The following is a 21,771-nucleotide window of genomic DNA, read 5'->3' as shown; positions in this document are numbered from 1 at the left end:
ATTTAGGTGAGATGGTCAACACACAATTTATAGTGTTGTACATCATATCTGCTGGATAATAATGTCCTACCACTCTCTTGGTCATATGATGCTGGGTTTCCACAAAGAGCAGCCATAATGATGAGGTGTTTCATGAAAAGGCAGATTTTCATAGACAGGTGAAGAGAAACCGTTAAAAAAATCATTTAGCTAAAGCATCACAGACCAAAGGTCTACTAGCATTCCTAACAAAGAACAATACATAAAAAAATATATTTTATACAATGCATGGTGATGCAGTGGTTAGTCCTGCTTCAGACTAAGACAGTTTCAAGCTCAAACCCTCCTGATCTATATGGGCTATCTCAGGAAAATCTATCATGCCTTGCAAAAGTATTCAAAAGGATTTTTTTCTTTTGATATTTGTAGATTTACAACCAAAAACCAAAAGATTCTCCCACATGAGCTGTGGATCTCTCCAGCCTATCCAGAGTTACCATGAGCCTCTCGGCTACTACCCTGAGAAATGTTCTCCTTGCCCAGTTTGCCATTTTAGGTGGAGGGACATGTTTTGGTAGCTGGGCCCTACTCTTTGATTTGCATCTTACAGTGCTCTGTAATATGTTCAAAGCTTGGGATATTGTTATACAGCCTCCTTTAAACTTCCCCACAACTTTATCACTGACCTGTTTGGTTTATTTCTTGGTCTTCATGATGCTGTTTGTTCACTAATCGTCTCTAATTATCATCTGATGAGTTCACGCTGTATTTACACCAAGATAACATTACACATTGGCAAGCTTCTAAAGGTAACTGGTTTAATTGCATTTTTTAGGGGCATCAGACTAAAAAAGGTCTGAATCCACATGTGTGCAACACTATTTGGATTATTCTATTTATTTTTATACTTCTGTATGCTGATCTATCACATAAAATACTTTAGAGGCTGTAATGTAAAAGAATTATCAAGTCCAAAGGGCATGAATACTTTTGCATGCACTACCTCACTTTCCAAAGACAGACGGATCAGGTCAACTCGTCAGGGGAGCGAGGGTCATCGATTGCTCAGAGTTAGAGAGGAGAGACTCTAGTGCACTTTATGTGATTTATACATCTGTTTTAATGCTACATTTGAAGGTCATTAAATTCTGGTCGCATTACACTTCAAAATTATTTCTAAACTGCATTCAGTCTTGTGCACTATAATTAAATTTAGCCCTTGTTTGTACCACTGTGACCAAGATGCTGAGGATTGTGATTTCTGTGATTCATTCACACCCACCCCCTGTCAGTGTGTGTAAGACAAGCTGCAAAACCACAAATGAGGGCTATTCAGACTAAAATATCGGTTGTTTCACATTCAGTTGGGACTCGTTACTGCCATTAACCAAATCAAGACTCATTGTGTTTTGGCAGTTGTGAAGCTTAAAAGGTTACATGAAGGAATTAAACATAGTACACTGGTGTTCAAGCAAAGTATAGTGATAATAGTGATCATATAGAGACAACTGAATAAAACTGGAAGTTCACCAAAGTACTGCACTTCCAATGAGATTCTTTCTGCTCCCTACACAAAATGGTTCCTGTTAAATGAAGCCTATTGCAACAACTTTAGGCATGCAACCTTTATTGGCATTCAATCCTAACCCACCATTGACATGCAGTAACACTGCCCCTACAGACTTATTGAATAGGATAACAAGAGCAAAGGCCTGGATATGAAACATGCTTCCTTTTGTTTTGGTATGACCAGCCACGCTCTCAGATGCAGACTTAAAGGACAGGGTGAATTTTATCATAAATGCTGGAGACTTGACATGTTTCATGGTGTGTGTGTGTGTGTGTGTTATATGTTTTACTGGCTCTTTGCAAATGTGCGTGGGAGGCGATGATGTGTATTGGTGTGTTTCTCAGCGTGTTTAAATGAGTAGGTGGAAATATTCATGCATGGGAATGTTGTTTCTGTGTCTCGGTGTGTGTCTGTGTGTAAACATTTATTTTTTCTTCTAGGCTTAGTCCTAAATACACTGGCTGCTTTTGACCTTTCACCAAAGACTGAAGCGCTGAACAGAAACACAATCATGAAAACTGTAACAGAGATCAATTCCCTAGTTTCCCATTTTCTGCTCCACTTTGTACCTTTTCTGCTCTAAAATAGAATTGGTTTACCTTATGCACTATGAAACTTATCTGCTTTCAGTCTCATCAGATGAATAATTTAGTGAGCAATGGGCAATTATCTGGGTCATTTTTGTGTTAATATTAAGGGTTTCTGCTCAAAAGATAACGCTAATTTGTATTTTTTCAAAAAGACAATTTTTGAGTGCTTGTGATGATGACCAAAGTTAATAGTGAGTGACGAACAACATAACAGCTAAAAAAAAATAGAAATACATGATTTTTGTAATGCTCTGCTGCCTTTACAGACAGATTTTGTTAATGGATCAGTTGCATTATTTACATGAAAGCAGTGGTAATATTGATGAGGCATTTTGAGTTAGATTTTGACACATTTTGACACTACTAACTGTAAATGTGCAAAATCTAAACCGTAACTCTGTGAATCTCGCTAAAATCCCCAGGACCTCTAACCAGGATTTTAACTTTGAAAATGATTCATGGCTTGACCATATAATGGATGTTTTTCTTCCCATTCTTCAGTTAATAAAGAATCAGTCTCATGTCTGATGCAAAAGGATCACTTTCCCCTTAAATTTTATAAGCTAAAATCTGGGCTATCCAGTTTCTGGAAGTATTACAGAGATGTGGACAATAACTAATCTGCACCCCAAGCAAAACCTTAGTGAAACATAGATAAAAAATTGTAGCTTGACAAGAACTTTACCAGTACAAAAGATGCCAAGAGAATGTCTGAAAGGCGAGGTCTACAGACACAACTAAGCTGCCGCATCCAGATCAGTTACAAGTGCTAAAAAAAAAAAAAAACAAGGTGAGAAAAAACGTTTACTTAAAATAAAAATATTAGAAAAGCATTATTATAATTTTAAAGTTTTGTGTCTCTGTGTGTATGCATTTCAGTGTGTGAGAACAAGAAAAATGAATCTAAATAAAAAGGGTCTTCAAAAGCACTGCTGCAGAAGAAAACATATGCAAATGTGACCACATGGTATTTTATAAATAAGCGTAACAATCTTGTGGATAAATTAATCTGTTTTATTACTTTTGTGACTATAAATGTCTGTTTTCTGCTGTTACATATGCAAAGAGCAGGTTTCTGCATACACTGAAGATACATTCCTCTCTCTCAATGTGACCACCCTGCACCAAGAGTTCCTCAGGGAAAATTAAGTCAGTGAGAGAGTTAACTCAGGATTTCACTAGTTTCAAGGAAAGTATTTTGGCACAGTTTTTCCAAAAAGACAAGGTAGCACCTCAAACATGCTTGCTGATATATTTTATCCAAAATATTTCTATTGTACCCCTGGAAAAGGAGGATTCTGGGGGATCCTTGCCTACCTCACAACTGAACTGTGTCCATCTCTGTGGTCAAGTGTTTGCAAGAGAACCGCGTAGCCAATAAAATGTGATTGTGTTTGGCACAAATATGCTGCATTTGGATAAAGCAGGATACTTGGGTAAAAGCATACAAAACAGCACTCCTGTCTTTATTTCAAATCACATTACATGTTACATGTATGGTACACATAATGAGTCTCAGTTGTAATGCCTTCCACAGGCCATTCGACAAGCTGAAGACATTCATGCTGAGCCTCTCACAGATGTCATACCTAGCAGACTCCAGTGAAAGTAGGTTATTGGCAGTCATGACAGCAATACTCCTATGTAAAAAAGAAGGCATCCCTGGAGCCAAATCTTTGCACTATATGATAGAACTACTGAATGAGTTAGGTTGAGTACCATTCTGAATACTTCATATACTCCAAGAAGTTTGAAGAGGTGTAAATACAGGTAAGCTATATTTCCATAAATTAAGTCAATGTGTGTAAAAATCAACTCTTTACCTCAGTCTAACGCTTTGTTTAGATGTTTGCATTAAAACACTTGCACACCTCCATTGAGAAATGAATGAGATCCTCCAAAATCCTGGCTTCGCAGGTTCATATCAGACTGGGTTTTGTTCAGTTTCTACACGTTTCAGATACAACGTCCTGAAACTACCAATATTTTGGACTAACTTGAGGATCTACAGGTAAACTTTGGTGAAAAAAACATATGCACCATGAAGCCTGTGCCAAGTAATTTAAAGGGGCTTACCTCACTTTTGCCATCAAAACAGATATCCTCTGCATAGTGCAAGAGGCATACAATAGTACACAAAGAAAGCTCAACAGATACATGTCCAAAAACCTCTCCGCTTTCTTCAAGAAGTCAAATTGTGGTTGATCATCTGTACACATCAATTATTAACAATGATTCAAGCTACAGATAGATCCCAGGGTTCAGTGCTGTGCCTCAAGGTAAATTTGAGACCTGCTTCAAACACCCGATTCCAAATCTACCTAAAGCTTCAGTGTGTGGAGATGACCTCAAAGTTTGTAAGGACTTGTTCCATAAAAGACTTTCTATACTCATTAACTTTGACTAGAATTGATAGAGAACCAACTAATGTTTTTAAATTTAGATATAAAAGCAAATGCAGGTTTTAGTAGTCTTTCTGAGTTTTTTTATGGAGTAATTGCATTGAATTCCCACAACAGAATGACACTAAAAGACCAGCAATATTTTTTTGATCTATTTTTCCTGTCATTAGTTGGTTTTATTTTCGTTCGTTCGTCGTCTTCCGCTTATCCAGGACCGGGTCACGGGGGCAGCAGACTCAGCAGAGACGCCCAGACGTCCCTCTCTCCAGACACCTCCTCCAGTTCCTCCAGGGGAGCCCAAGGCGTTCCCAGGCCAACCGAGAGACATAGTCCCTCCAGCGTGTCCTTGGCCGTCCCCTGGGCCTCCTCCCGGTGGGACGTGCCTGGAACACCTCCCGAGGAAGGCGTCCAGGAGGCATTCGGTATAGATGCCCGAGCCACCTCAACTGGCTCCTCTCGATGTGGAGGAGCAGCGGCTCTACTCCGAGCCCCACCCGGATGGCCGAGCTCCTCACCCTATCTCTAAGGGAGTGCCCGGCCACCCTACGGAGGAAGCTCATTTCAGCCGCTTGTATCCGTGATCTCGTTCTTTCGGTCATGACCCAAAGTTCATGGCCATAGGTGAGGGCAGGAACGTAGACCGACCAGTAAATTGAGAGCTTTGCTTTTCGGCTCAGCTCTCTCTTCACCACAATGGACCGGCACAGCGCCCCCATTACTGTGGCAGCCGCACCGATCCGCCTGTCGATCTCCCGCTCCATTCTTCCCTCACTCGTGAACAAGACCCCGAGATACTTAAACTCCTCCACTTGAGGCAGGAACTCCCCTCCAATCTGAAGAGGACAAGTGACCCTTTTCCGGTCGAGTACCATGGCCTCGGACTTGGAGGAGCTGATCCTCATCCCAGCCGCTTCACACTCGGCTGCGAACCGCCACAGTGCATGCTGTAGGTCTTGGCTAGAGGGGGCCAGCAGGACCACGTCATCCGCAAAAAGAAGAGACGAAATCCACTGGTCCTCAAACATGACCCCCTCCGGCCCTTGGCTGCGTCTAGAAATCCTGTCCACAAAAGTTATGAACAGGACCGGTGACAAAGAGCAGCCCTGCCGGAGTCCAACATGCACTGGGAACAGGTCTGACTTAGTGCCGGCAATGCGGACCAAACTCCTGCTCCGCTCGTACAAGGACCGGATGGCCCCTAATAAAGGGCCCCCGATTCCATATTCCTGGAGCACCCCCCACAGGGCATCACGAGGGACACAGTCGAATGCCTTCTCCAGGTCCACAAAACACCGTGAACCGGTTGGGCAAACTCCCATGAACCCTCGAGCACCCTGTAGAGGGTATAGAGCTGGTCCAGTGTTCCACGGCCGGGACGAAAACCACACTGCTCCTCCTGAAGCCGAGGTTCGACTATCGGTCGGACTCTCCTCTCCAATACACTGGTGTAGGCCTTACCAGGGAGGCTGAGGAGTGTGATCCCCCTGTAGTTGGAACACAACCTCTGGTCCCCCTTCTTATGAAGGGGGACCACCACCCCAGTCTGCCAGTCCAGAGGCACTGTCCCCGACGGCAACGCAATGTTGAAGAGGCGTGTCAACCATGACAGCCCTACAACATCCAGAGACTTGAGGTACTCAGGGCGGATCTCATCCACCCCCGAAGCCTTGCCACCAAGGAGCTTTTTAACCACCTCGGTGACTTCAGCCTGGGTGATGAAAGAGTCCAACCCCGAGTCCCCAGCCTCTGTTTCCACCACGGAATGCGTGATGGCAGGATTGAGGAGATCCTCGAAGTACTCCTTCCACCGCCCGATAATGTCCTCAGTCGAGGTCAGCAGTCTCCTGCCCCCACTATAAACAGTGTTGGCAAAGCACTGCTTCCCCCTCCTGAGGCGCTGTACGGTTTGCCAGAATCGCTTCGAGGCCAACCAGTAGTCCTTCTCCATGGCCTCACCGAACTCTTCCCAGGCCCGAGTTTTTGCCTCTGCCACAGCCCGGTCCGCAGCACGCTTGGCCTCACGGTACCCGTCAGCCGCCTCAGAAGTCCCACAAGCCAACCACAGCCGATAGAACTCCTTCTTCAGCTTAACAGAATCCCTTACTGCCGGTGTCCACCACCGGGTTCTGGGATTGCCGCCACAACAGGCACCGCAGACCTTACGGCCGCAGCTATGGGCAGCAGCATCGACAATAGATGCGGAGAACATGGTCCACTCGGACTCTATGTCTCCAACATCCCCCGGGATCTGGTCGAAGCTCTCCCGGAGGTGGGAGTTGAATACATCCCTGGCCGAGGGCTCCGCCAGGCGTTCCCAGCAGACCCTCACTATGCGCTTGGGCCTGCCAAGTCTGTCTGGCTTTCTCCGCCTCCAGCGGATCCAACTCACCACCAGGTGTTGATCAGTGGACAGCTCAGCCACTCTCTTCACCCGAGTCTCCAAAACATGCGGCCGAAGGTCTGATGATACGACAACAAAGTCGATCATCGACCTCCTGCTTAGGGTGTCCTGGTGCCAAGTGCACTGATGGACACCCTTATGTTTGAACATGGTGTTCATTATAGACAATCCGTGACTAGCACAGAAGTCCAATAACAAAATACCACTCGGATTCAGATTGGGGAGGCCATTCCTCCTGATCACGCCTCTCCAGGTGTCACTGTCGTTCCCCACGTGGGCGTTGAAGTCCCCCAGCAGAATAATGGAGTTCCCGGGAGGGGCACTATCCAGCACCCCCGACAGGGACGCCAAGAAGGCCGGGTACTCCGCACTACCACTCGGCCCGTAGGCTGAAATGATAGTCAGAGACCTCTCCCCAACCCGAAGGCGCAGGGATACGACCCTCTCATACACTGGGATAAACCCCAACACGAGACGGCTGAGCTGGGGAGCAACAAGCAAACCCACACCAGCCCGCCGCCTCTCCCCGTGGGCCACTCCAGAGTAGAAGAGAGTCCAACCCCTCTCAAGGAGATGGGTTCCAGAGCCCATGCTGTGCGCGGAGGCGAGCCCGACTATTTCTAGTCGATATCTCTCGACCTCCCGCACAAGCTCAGGCTCCTTCCCCCCCAGCGAGGTGACATTCCACGTCCCTAGAGCCAGCCTAAGCATCCGGGGATCGGGCCGCTGAGGTCTCCACCTTCGTCCGCCACCCAATCCTCTTTGCACCGGTCCCTCACGGTTCCCCCTGCAGGTGGTGGGCCCACTGGGGGATGGCCTCGCGTCTCTCGTTCGAGCTTGGCCCGGCCGGGTCCCGCGAGGAGCAACCCGGCCACCAGGCGCTCTCCAACGAGTCCCGACCCCAGGCCTGGCTCCAGGGTGGGACCCCGGCTCCGCCGTACCGGGCGACGTCACGTGCCTCGATATTTTGTTCTTCATGAGGGGTTCTTGAACCATTCTTTGTCTGACCCATCACCTAGAGCCTGTTTGCCATGGGAGACCCTACCAGGGGCATTTAGGCCCCAGACAACATAGCCTCTAGGATCATTTGAGCACTCAAACCCCTCCACCACGTTAAGGTGGCGGTTCAAGGATAACAAGGTCCCAAAACGTATTTTGTTTTTCACAAATATCACCATTCCATAGAAGAAAATGTATTTATCCTCTTTATGCAAAAGTTTAAGGTTTTTCTTTATTTTGAAACCTAAAAATAGAAATAAAATGATGGTGTTTTACAAATGACAACAACTTTCCTATAATAAATATTTATCAAAACTTGTCTTTTTTCAAACTCTAACCATGTTTTATTTTACTTGACTAAGGCCAAAAATGGCTCTTTGAATTGAAAAAGTTACAGACTCCTAATTTGTAATGATCACTGTGAAAGCCTGAAGAACATCAAGCAATACATGTGAAACACTATAAAAAGCATTTATCCATCAATGTACTGTCTTCCGCTCATCTGAGTTCAGGTTGTGGGGAAAACCAGGGAAATCGAGGAAAGAAACCCAGCTAATTCAGGCAGATTCTTATAGGTTCCCAGTCCAGAAAGGACATATAGACCCTCCAGTAAATTCTAGGTATTCCCTGGAGTCTCTTTTCAGTAGATCGTGCCTATTAAGTATCCAATGGAAGTTGCCCAGAAGGCATCCTGATCAGACGCCTAAATCATCCTGACTCTTTTTCAATGCACAAGCGAAGTCGTTCTACTCTGAGTTCTCCTTGGATTAATTTAATAATGCTCCTGTAAAACATTTTTCCATCATGCCAGTCCCCAACTCCAACAAATCATCTGTTTATGTAGCTAGAGGGAAGAAACACAACTTAACCTGACCACACACTAAACTAAATTAAGATCTTTTTAGTACAAATGTCTCCTTAGAGAATGCTTGTGCTCGTTAGAGGTTTGTTAACTTATTAGCAGGTATCAATGAGTGTCCAGTTATGAATTATACATTTTTGGAGCACCTCCTGTTGGCTACTTGTAGCCCACAAACTAATAACTTCTCAGCCTCTAGTGTCTGAGTTAGCCTGTATATGGCACTCTAGCTGCAGTGATATTTGAAAGACAGGACAGGGAAGGCATGCATTCAGGTTGAAGAACAGAGTATTGCTAAGTACGGCTTATGTACTTAAAGTATAAATATTTGTGTTTTATTCACATTGGTTCTTCAGTGGTATTTACATGTGTTGTGTAACTAACTAACCCAAATACTGGCCCATATGTGCACACATTGTATAGATTTCCAGATTGTTTGATGATGAAAAAGCGCATAAAAGTGGGTCATAAAGAGGACCATGGTGGACTGAAAGGGACAGATTTGATTGTCAAATATCAACTATATATCCTGGTACATAATCCACCACAACAGAACAATTTCCAGGCATACAAACCTATGATGGGCCCAGTAGAACCATTTATCTCCACCACATTTCCAAAGAAAACATGATCCAAGCTACATTAATAATTATAGAATAATGAGCTGGTAAACAAGGGAACATTTAGAACATCGCACCCCTTGTACGTAGTTATGAGCAAGTCACAAACTGTTTCTGCAATTTGTATGGCATGTTACATAACTAGGTAATAGTGATACTAGCGGAATGTGTTGTTTAAAAGTAACAATCATGAACACAAAACAATCAAACAAGACACATAATTCAGAAAACATTAAAAGAAAAGCCAGTTTAAGTGCGGTAGATTATGGATATCCTTGTCACTAATTGTTTCAGCCTCGGCATCTACGTTAATATCCATTATGGTTTGTGGATCGTCAGAGTCAAATTCAAGCTCAAACATATAAGGGTACATTCACACTGTTGGTCCAGTCCAGGGATCGGTAAAAGTGAAAGAATGCACAACTTCAGTTGCAACGGAATGTTTCAAGGGTAGTATTGCGCTGATCGAGAAGATGAAAGCATAAAGAAGAAAGTCCGTGTCATCAGGGTTTCTGTTGCTACTTTGGTTTTCAAATGTCGTTGTGCACCGGCACCTTGTCACTACTTCACGTAGCCCCAAGAGACATTTTTAAAATCTTTCATCTTCGGATACTTTTTTTTTTTTCCTCCACTACTTCTACTCAATTGCGCTGCTCTTATGTTACATCCTCTCTTCCTGCTGTTGGTACATTGGTCCGGCACACATTCACAATGCAAATAAACTGCTGTAGGGTCTGGATAAATTGTGCTGAGATCAACTATTATTCTCACCATCTAGTGGCAGTCATTATGACCCTACTTAAAATCAGGTGACCCAGATGTTCACGATGTGAAAGTAATAGTTTTGTTTCTGCAAAAACTTTGTATTTTTGTTAAATACTGCATTAGAAACTCATATTTTTTATTGAATCTGTACAGTTGGTAAAAATAATGCTTTGCTGGTCAGTTTCACTTACCCAGGTTGTTTGCAGAGGGCAGGTCAATATTCCACTTAGGTTCATTGAAGGCCATTTAATTTCTAGCCCTACTTGATCTACTATCAATTAAGGTGATCATAGGTTTAAGAAAATGTGGACTCAAGGGTGGTGAGGCAACAAGCCTCAGAAATGAATGTCAGAGAAATTGTCTCTCTATTCTAAACTAACAGCTGTCAGATAGTGAAAGTACACATCACACAGTTATCCAAACCACCCTAATAGATCTTTGCACAGAAACCCTGCTCAGCTGTCAGTCTAGTTCCATGAGGAAGAAAGTAATAAGAAATGTTATTACTTTACGAGCTTTTTTTTAAGGTTTCTTGCAAACGGGCAACAAAGTTCCTGTTTGCCCACAGTCTGCTGTCAACACACTCTGAACCAAAATGTAAGGCTCTACTGCCAGCAGTTTTTTCTACAATAGCAAGACACAGTCCTATCCTGAAAACAGAAGCAATACAACCTGCAATAAAATTGGCAGCCACAGAAGACACAGATTTCCTGAAGTGTTTTAAATCACTGGTGGAGAATAAATACAGTAATGGCACCTTCCAAAGTTATTTAAAAAAAAAAGCTTGCACATCTGGAATACAGACAGCGTATTGCATGTGGATGTGGGATTGTTTATTTTATAGTTGCAATAAACCCTTCTATATTTTAGGTGTGCAATTGATTTTGTCTCATTAAAAAAATCACTCGGAAAAGAGCAAACAGAATAAATAAAAAAACAGTGAGCTCATCTTATTTTAGGAAATTTTAAAAGCCATAGGTGTGATCTAAACAGAAGATGTATGTTCTCACTGCATGACACACTGCACACACTGATTATGCCTTATTCGTGTTTAATAATTTGTGTACAAATCCGGAAGTGATGTTGTGTTACACCCAATTCGAGTAGGATTTCCTTTGGTTTTACTGAGTCAACTCCCGGCAACATCTGCATTTTCCACCTGAAATAATTAATACGATTGTCCATATGAGATGCATGTTAACTACAGAAAGCCGTAGTGGTTGTGTGCACTTGAGGCAGCACGTGGTGGTAGGCTGTGTTTTTTCAAATCACGGAGAAGATAGACTACAAGGCTATTATTTTATCACAGTGCAGAGGTTTGTTGTTGTTGAACCCTTTAAACAGGATAAAAAACCAGAAGCCACGAATAGGACCATATGTTGGAAAATAGCAAGACAGGGTTGCATGCTGTGTTTTTATTGCTTTAAATGTTCTTTCAGTTAATTTGATTTAATAATTTTGAACAGGTATCCTGCTCTTTAGGCAGGAGTGCAGCTTTTTAAAAACCTCACATTACAGTCCAACCCTCTTCTACACTACAGCTTTGCTTTATATAGACACAGAGAATACCACTAATAAACTTATTTTACATACACAATATACATCTGACTACCAAATAATATAGATTAAATTATATACAAATCAAATAACACTAAAACTCCAGTCCACTTCCACCCTCATCTTTAGTCTAATGGTCCGCCCCAATAAGGTGGATGATTAGGGAATTCCCTCCAGATTAAGTCGTTAGGCTGTTATCATGTGTGCACTGCATTAATCTTGCAGGTTAGTGGTCTTAAAAATTAACTACAGCAAAACAAAAAGAAACTTCCTGTCAGAAAAAAATTAAGTGTGTGCTTCACCTTAGTGAGAGATATGCTTTCCAGCACCCTAACACACAGCCTTATAAATAGCATAAATCTGTCCTAATTGTCCAGATAATATGTAAACACCACCATCATATTTTGAGGGGCTAAATCATCAATAAAAATTATGGTAAAACTGAATTTGATTTATGCTATTATGTTTAATAATCTGCTTTATCCAGATAACAAGTTAACCTCAAAGGACAAAGAGGATTTTCCCATGTGTTTGTCCTTTTGAGTTTCTGTTTACTGTTGCTCTCATACTCCATCCATCTACAGCAGCAGTGAACTGTAGCTGCTGTCTGTTCATACATTACACCTAATGTTGTAAACCATCAAACATTTAACAATACAAACATTTCATTATCTATAGTAAGACATTTTTCAGCAACTTGACGGTATCAGATTCGTTCACACCAACAAACACATGAATTGGAATGAGTAAAACATTTACCTTGCACAGCGCTTCCACTAGGTTTGTACATCTGTGTTTGGTAGATGTATGGGTTTGTGATGGAAACCCATACAACCCATAAATTTGTTGTGCCCTTATTAACACACCTGCCGTTCTAGCCTACTAGCATCCCATCTGAGTGTACTTTCAAAAAAGCATTCCCTTAGTAACAGTGATGGGTGACACTCATTTAGTTTTAATGTTACGACTTTGCAAACTGCAGAGCGGCTGCTCCATACAGTTGGAGGAAAATCTGCTCACTCCTGCAGTTATGCTAGCATCTCATTCAAGGGACTTTAAAACAAGAATTTGTGGTTTTGAAACCAAACATATTCCATATCATGCCATACTTGTTAGACCTGTAACCTGATGTGTGTCATCAGGATACAGAGCAGAGAGGAGAAGGGTAAATATGCGTAATTTCTATCTCACTTGGATACAGAAATTAAATGCTGTTTTGTAAATATCTGTAACTTAAAACAACTTTATTTGTTTAATAAAAGGTGAAAGTATAGACCTGTGCTACAGGAAAGGTAACCATTGTGGAGATATATTATGTGTGTGCATTATTATGTTCATAACCAGTGTGTTATTATTATGTTCATAAACAGTGTGGGAAATAAAATGTATAACCTGTGTTAGTATAAGACATTGTGGCCTGCAGAAGTGTTGTTGCACAAACTTGGCCTTGAGTGTAGTGAAGCAGAAAATACTGAAGAACTGTAGGGGTTGGGAGAGGATGTGAAAAAGATTAACTGGCCAAGCACTCCCTTCTCATATCAGCAGAAAAGCAGAGTGCAGGAGCTGGGAGACAGGAACATGTCCTAATATGGTAGGCAGGAAAATGTGTGTACATAACCATATGTGGGAAAAAACTGTAAACAGGGGCTGTTCATTTTCATGTGTTTTAATAAAAGCCATGTGCCCAGTGAGAAGCTCCGAAGTCGTCACGGTGTGTGTTGTGATCACATGACAGAGAGCTTCCCTGGTCCAGGTACTTGAATAACATACAGCTGTTTTCGTGTGATTTATTCTAATGTCTTGTGAATTCTTTCAGCTTACGGTGAATAAACGAACACGCAGAACACCCCTTGGGGGGGTGCTTCAACAATTGGTGACCTCCGACGTGATTCACAGCTGAATCAGGGAATTTGGAAAAAGAGAGAGTGTGACAGACGGAAACCTCTGAGACCGGGGCGCCGATAATTAATCATCAAAGGTGAGGCAGAGCCAATTTCATTAAACTCTCCGATTGAATTTATGTATAGGCCAAATTAAACCAGGTCTCAGTGGTTCTGATTGTTATTACTCTGCAAAACTGTTAAAGAGTGTGCATTAAGTGAACGCGTTTAAATGGAGTCAGATATGAAAAGATGAATAAATAAGGTCAAAGGTTAAAGTCCTTTATTGCTGAGCGTGGCTGCTCCACTCATTAATTGACGAATTAATTAGATAAAGCTGGGTTAGAGGCCCGTGTAATTAGCAAAACACGAATAATTGGCATTGGTTAGAGTCCAGACGAGTAATTCATCTGAATTTTTTTTTAAAGAAAACAGGTGAATGATTCACTCAGAAATTTTACAAGGGTTAGAGGCCCTAAGAAATGTTACAGGGGTTAGAGGCCCCATCTAGTGGACAAATGGAGGAATTACACAAGTGACAGGGAAGTGCAGTTGACTTTAAATATTTGAACACACATTCTGACATAAAAATGCAGTTGGATTGTTAATTACTTAAGCGAAAATAAAATGCATTTGTTGTATATAGGGTGAAGTGGCTTGTAGTGGATTGTTTTTGCATATTTGTGCATATTTCCTGTGTGCGAGTGTCTGTCAGACTGTTGTGTTGAATTGAGGAAATACGAGCTAGAATGTGTTTGTGAGACTGAGCGAGATGATCATTTGGGTTAAAATAACTGTCGAGTCCTAGATATTACTATTTGTGGTGCGGATTATAGAATAAATGTGAATATTAAGTGTTTTTTGCGGATATTAAACGGTAGTGACTGTGGGAAAACGCTGACTGTGTCTGTGTGTGTGTATGTGTGGGTGGCAGCCAGGTCCACCATTGCGGATGAATAAATGCACTGTGTTGTTAACAAAGACAATACAGTGATAAGCGGATTTTGTGCGCATATTGTGAAGAGGTCATTTAACATTTATTTCACAGGATTTTAAACAACATGGAAGGGACCGAGCAAAAGCTCTGATTTAAAAGGAGATGTGAAGTTTATGGAAAATTATGTGAAGGGGGCCGAAGAAATATGTAAACGATGGAAAAATAAAATAAAATACGGATTTGAAAAACTTTTAAAATTTTTGAGAGTAATTGGTTTTGTTAAACACATTTTCCTTGGCAAAACAAACCTTTACTGGACAAATTGGGTTATTTTTGAAGGTAAGAAAGATTCTGATTGGACAGTGGTACCACACAAAAATTAAACTAATCTCATGTTTCCTAAAAGACTCTGCATAGAAAAGGCCTTCAGAACCGCAGAGTTATTTTCCACCACAGTACTAAGTTTTTTAAGCATGCTTTTTCTTTATTTTAAAACAGATCTGTATTTTTGGCTTTTTAGCATAATGTTGTCTGAAGCTTATTATGAACTGGGTTAGGAGCAAATATGATCTGAGGTAAATTAGGAGCTGTGAACTAATAATTTTAAATCTGATTATTGTCCAAGCAGAAATAATACACTAACAGGTCTGGGAATATTTAGCCACTCCTCTCTTCAATCTGCAGAAAGTTAACATCATTGTTCATTTTAGGAAAAGAAAACCAAATAAACGCTCTCTCAACAATAAAGAGGATGGTCGGCTCAAATTCCAGTCTCCTTCTTTGATTTCTGAAGGTTTAAAGATTAAAACAATACATAGGCGTACAAAGGTACACAAAGTAATTTCAGATTACTAAATCATAAAATATTGGAACATTTATCAGCATTTTGATTATTAAAGAGGGGTTATAGTAAAAATCTTCTCCCCAACTCTCAAAATTTAAATAGCCAAATTAAGGAAAATTATGTGTCTTCCCTTTGAAACACTATGTGGAAAAAAGTCCAGTTTGGAGTCAAGCTTATTATCTTAATTTCTGATTAAGTCAAACTCTGCAGTTTTTGTTTTGTTAGGGTATACCATATAAATGTCAACGCCGGCTTAAAATACTTATTTGCATTTAACCTGAGCAGAGAAATTCTTGAATGCAGCTGCGATTAAATTGAGCCAAATAAAAAGAGAATTATAACAATAACTCTCAGGATTGTAGTTATTATTATTACAGAGTTACAGTACAAAGAATTGGCAAAGGGTTTCAGCATCAGTGAATTTGGATTCATTTAAGAGAAAACTGTTGCTGTGTTTCTAAATAGTTTGAGATCTCTTTGGATTATGTGCACTCACCTAAAAAAGGATCCTGAAGATTGTCATAACAAAATTGATCAATTACAGCATTAAAAGATATGGCTGAGAAAACATATTCTGAAAAGAAATTGTTAAAAAATTCTTTTAAATCTTGAAGCTTCAAATTTGGACATTTGTGTGTCTTTGTGTTTGTTGGAATTAATGTTTGTTTGTATGTTGCATGAAACAATAATCCATGTTTAGAATAATGTTTCTAAATCCCATATTGATTAAAACTTTGAGTTTTCAGGAGAGTTAAGAAGCAGCTTGTTTCTGAGGTAGGTGCATGTTAACAGTTTTGCAGTTTAAGGTTCATTAAGATGGGTTGGAATGTAGAAACTGTGGGTCCCGCCCATAAGCTGTCCATCATAGGTTAGTTCTGCCTGACTCCGCCCACCTGCTGGGTTGGTTCATGCCTTTGCTGTCATGGTAACGCTCAGCACCTCCCTTCTTGAGTTTTAACACTGTTTAAGAGACAATAGAGTCAAAATGCTTGTAGTGATTGTTGCCTTGAAAACATGTTTTTTGTATAATAATTAAGGATGTAGCATGACATTTAGATTTATGTGTTTTACTATTAAAAGGTTAATGAAATAGTTTAACCTAGTTTGAAGAATTAGTTTTGCATACAGAATCATTGGTGATTTATTAGATTGAAAGTGTTCCCTGGTGCTCATAAGCTAACTGACAGTTCCAGACATGCCAATACCTTTCTGAGTCCTAATACGTTTTTGAGTGCTAATACTTTTTTGGGTGTGAAAACCTTTGAAAGTGTGAATACTTTTGTAAGGTGTAAAAACTCTTTAGGATGCTAATTGTTATACTACCAACAATACCAAGATAAAATGCAAAAGATTCATTTTACAGTGAAATATTTCCATATGTGGCTCAGATTGTGTGCATTCTTGATTTTCCTCTTTGGGAGAAGCTAAATTTCAGCTCTGTGAAACGACCTTGACAAAGACATGCAGCTGCCTGAAAAACTTCTGCACACAGCAGAAGCCTGTCTCTGCTGAGAGCTCTGATAAAGATTGTAACTCTACCCTGCATGTGTCAAACTAAGGGTCCGTGGGCCAAAACTGGCCCCCACAAGTGTAGTGATTCTCCAGAAGTAGAACCTTTAATATGGTGATTATTTGCTTGAATGTTATTTTGTCAATCAATAAGCAGTTTTGTCTACATTCTGCCACAATCTGCCTTTTGAAAATGTTTTGAATCTTGCTCTTTATGTATAAAAAAAAAATGAAAAATTGGCTAAAGTCCGCAGACACAAAATTAACCTGGATTGAAGCTCTAACTAAGTTTATTTAATCTGAGATCCTCTCCAAATGCAACAGTACAGGTCCTTCTCAAAAAATTAGCATATTGTGATAAAGTTCATTATTTTCCATAATGTCATGATGAAAATTTAACATTCATATATTTTAGATTCATTGCACACTAACTGAAATATTTCAGGTCTTTTATTGTCTTAATACGGATGATTTTGGCATACAGCTCATGAAAACCCCAAATTCCTATCTCACAAAATTAGCATATCATTAAAAGGGTCTCTAAATGAGCTATGAACCTAATCATCTGAATCAACTAGTTAACTCTAAACACCTGCAAAAGACTCCTGAGGCCTTTAAAACTCCCAGCCTGGTTCATCACTCAAAACCCCAATCATGGGTAAGACTGCCGACCTGACTGCTGTCCAGAAGGCCACTATTGACACCCTCAAGCAAGAGGGTAAGACACAGAAAGAAATTTCTGAACGAATAGGCTGTTCTCAGAGTGCTGTATCAAGTCACCTCAGTGGGAAGTCTGTGGGAAGGAAAAAGTGTGGCAGAAAACGCTGCACAACGAGAAGAGGTGACCGGATCCTGAGGAAGATTGTGGAGAAGGGCCGATTCCAGACCTTGGGGGACCTGCGGAAGCAGTGGACTGAGTCTGGAGTAGAAACATCCAGAGCCACCGTGCACAGGCGTATGCAGGAAATGGGCTACAGGTGCCGCATTCCCCAGACCTGGGCTACAGAGAAGCAGCACTGGACTGTTGCTCAGTGGTCCAAAGTACTTTTTTCGGATGAAAGCAAATTCTGCATGTCATTCGGAAATCAAGGTGCCAGAGTCTGGAGGAAGACTGGGGAGAAGGAAATGCCAAAATGCCAGAAGTCCAGTGTCAAGTACCCACAGTCAGTGATGGTCTGGGGTGCCGTGTCAGCTGCTGGTGTTGGTCCACTGTGTTTTATCAAGGGCAGGGTCAATGCAGCTAGCTATCAGGAGATTTTGGAGCACTTCATGCTTCCATCTGCTGAAAAGCTTTATGGAGATGAAGATTTCATTTTTCAGCACGACCCTGCGCCTGCTCACAGTGCCAAAACCACTGGTAAATGGTTTACAGACCATGGTATCACTGTGCTCAATTGGCCTGCCAACTCTCCTGACCTGAACCCCATAGAGAATCTGTGGGATATTGTGAAGAGAACGTTGAGAGATTCAAGACCCAACACTCTGGATGAGCTAAAGGCCGCTATCGAAGCATCCTGGGCCTCCATAAGACCTCAGCAGTGCCACAGGCTGATTGCCTCCATGCCACGCCGCATTGAAGCAGTCATTTCTGCAAAAGGATTCCCGACCAAGTATTGAGTGCATAACTGTACATGATTATTTGAAGGTTGACGTTTTTTGTATTAAAAACACTTTTCTTTTATTGGTCGGATGAAATATGCTAATTTTGTGAGATAGGAATTTTGGGTTTTCATGAGCTGTATGCCAAAATCATCCGTATTAAGAAAATAAAAGACCTGAAATATTTCAGTTAGTGTGCAATGAATCTAAAATATATGAATGTTAAATTTTCTTCATGACATTATAGAAAATAATGAACTTTATCACAATATGCTAATTTTTTTAGAAGGACCTGTAGGTGGAAGTTTTGCTGACTAATCATAGGCTGGATCTATGAAACATTATGTGCACAGACCAAATGACCAAGGTTCTGACTGACCTATGAACCTCACTGACCTGACAATGATAACATGACACCCAACAGACAACACCTTTAAGGTGGACCCCACTAAGACCACCTTATTGATTCTTGGTGAATAAAAACGAATGGAAGCGTTCAAAACAGAACTAGTGGAAACAAAGGGTTATGAGGAAACAATGTGCATTTTAAGGAAAATAGAAGTCAAATTATGTTCAACTTTTTGCAAAAAACAAATTACTCTGACAGAGAAATAAGTAAGTAGTGTGTGAATGTGTGTGAATGGGAATGACTGATTTCATTGTAATGCATCTTTGAGGGACCTTAAAAGCACTAATAAAGGTCTGATGTTCTGATGATCATTGCCAAACTTATATCTTAATAGGGTTTCCAGAATATTTTCCGAAAAATCATATAAAGATAGCAAAGGTTCTACCTGTATTGAAAAATACTGATAACCATAAGAAAGTTCATAGACCTGTCTTCAATTTTTCACAATTCTTTTACAAACAGGGTATTTAAACTTTCATGTGGCCAAATGTCTGTATTTGACTTTCTGTTTTTGTGAAATAAATGTCTGTTTCATGTTATGTAAAAATTAGAGTCCTCAACAGTACCATAATAATTAGGTCAGTTCTCTATGGTAAAACGAAAAGATTTTAACAGACGTTTAGACTTTTTCCAATCAGGTCCAAAATGATCAAATTACACTCGAACTTAACACAAGCTGAAATGAACCTTAACAGAATTACTGGATTGGACTGAAATAGAGAAAACTTGAGTTAGTTGAAACAAACTTTAGTTACTTGAACTAAATACAAAGCTGACTGAAACTGGGTAAGACAAACTAAGATTATAAGATATAATATGCCCTTCATTTTTTGTGTTCATCAGTGAGTGAGTTTTTATTTTTAATAAGAACTAAACCAAGCACTATTTAAAATAATAGCATCTACCAAAAATAGTGATCTCATTTTTAAATGTACTAAGGACAGCGGCTACAGTGACACATTGGGAAGACCCATGTGTCAAAGGGGGAATATGTCCCACCTGGTAAAGCATTAATCCTACACTATAAATTTTTCTGACTATGCAAAGAATCTTTTGCAGATCATGCATAATTTGTTGCAAACACGGGGGAAGAAGTATTGCCTAGTGGTAATAGATTAACCTAGTTACACATTTCTTCCCCACATATGGTATCCCACAGATTATAAGGTCAGATAATGGAACTCATTTTGTAAATAAACTAATAGAACTAAGTTCTAAAGCATTAGGGGTTCAGTTAAAGATTAAGGAAAACAATAGCTCAGGAGGCAGATAAAAAGAAAAGAGGAGAAAGAGCAGCTACAGAATCAGCTCCTTAAATTGCAGCTGCAAGAGGCCAAAGAGAAAATTAAATAAGAGAAAAAGTGATATAACTGAAAATGTAATGTTAGCTGCAGCTCAACCTGTTCCTCCAGCAGCACACAACCCTATGTCTATGACTGATCAGTGGCAAGGAGGGGGTTACCCCTTCCTGCACCCTATACATTTTAAAAATTACAGGTACAGTGTCCCCGGTTGTGGAGGCAGATGGCATGTTGGTGGTCGGCTGGTCGTGGTGTATGGTGTGGAGCACCCAGAGGAAGGGGTGGAGCCAGCGGGGCACTGGGAGATGCGTGCTACAACTGTGCAGCGTGGGCACAGCAGATCCCACCTTGCCTGCAAAGGTGGGAGAGAACTGTCTGAATTTTTGAGTGGACACTGGAGCTACTTATTCCACCATAACACAGCAACCTCCTAAACCACTTCTCTCTACCAAGACTGTTTCTGTGAGGGGCTTCTCAGGGGCTGCATAAATTCTTCCTGTTCAGATTGGGACACAAAGAGTAACTCACCCTTTTGTGTGTTCACCCAGCACACAATATTTTTACAGCCAGTTGCAGAGGCATATGCTGACATCTACTGGAGACTGTTGACCGAACCTCCAAGCAGCATCTTCTCGGTGTGTCAGCTGTGGAAACCCTGGATTCAAAGTCTCTGCCCCTGCACCTCTCCGCCTGACCCGCCCCATGTCACTCTGTTCTACAACCGTTGTCACACAGAATGGTACCAGATTTGTTTAATGAAACAGTAGAAGGTAGGACATGGTTTATTTCATCCAAAAATGTTTATGTGGCTCCTGAGGGTGTGGCTGCAACAGTTGATTTAACACCTGACCAAGCAGAATGGTATTAACTGTCAGATGAAGCTGTTCCTCATGTTTCTCTTTCTTGGCATCCTGTGCATCAAGCTAAGGAATTGAGAGGAGTGGTAAAGCACACTCTGGCAGCTGGGGACTGGCAGGACACCTCAGTCACCAACTTAATTTTGGTTACAGAGTTCTCAAAACAGGTTCCAGAGAAATCAACCGAGGGACCTCAGCCAACCACGTCCGAAGCTGAGTGGATCCTGCTGAAGGTGATCAAAAGGAAGTGGTCAGAGCCCAGGTGGACGGGTCCATTCCAGGTCACAGAGAGAACCTCACATGCGGTGAGGGTCAAGGGCAAAGGAGACACGTGGTATCTTTGGAGCCAGTGTGCAGCAGCAGAGGCACCACAGAGATCGCTGCCAGAGGTCCAGCAGAACCTGAGGGACAACACCAGCACACCAGAAGATCTTTCTCACCCAATTCAAGGGGCAGAATAATCCCCTAGGGTGAGAAAGCGTTCATTTACACCTAAAGGTTAGTCTACACCTTAGGTGCACCGTCAGATCAGTGGTCCCACCAAATAGGGGCAGAATAATCCCCTGGTGAGACCACTTAGCTCCAGGTCAGTCTACACCTGTGAGTGAAGACCAGGACATCACACAGAAGAGGCAGATGTGATCGAGCTTTCCTCTCTTTCACTGGTGGTCGTAGCTGCTCTCCCACCGAGAA

The 21,771-nt window shown here is 41.4% G+C and overlaps 1 protein-coding gene and 1 long non-coding RNA gene across 2 annotated transcripts in view; one reads left to right on the top strand and one right to left on the bottom strand.

Moving 5' to 3' along the window:
* The window catches only part of asic1c (acid-sensing (proton-gated) ion channel 1c), a 217,678-nt gene that overhangs the window by 131,150 nt on the left and 64,757 nt on the right, over nt 1-21,771 (bottom strand). The window lies entirely within an intron of this gene.
* On the top strand, nt 13,334-21,427 carry LOC124870418. Its single transcript, XR_007038767.1, has 3 exons — nt 13,334-13,495; nt 13,559-13,720; nt 21,232-21,427. It is a non-coding gene; the product is annotated as an uncharacterized LOC124870418 (long non-coding RNA).

This window comes from Girardinichthys multiradiatus, chromosome 6 (genome assembly GCF_021462225.1).
Source record: "Girardinichthys multiradiatus isolate DD_20200921_A chromosome 6, DD_fGirMul_XY1, whole genome shotgun sequence".
Classification (NCBI taxonomy): domain Eukaryota; kingdom Metazoa; phylum Chordata; class Actinopteri; order Cyprinodontiformes; family Goodeidae; genus Girardinichthys; species Girardinichthys multiradiatus.
Note: the sequence above shows the minus strand (reverse complement) of the source record. Positions and strands in the feature narration are given on the sequence as shown.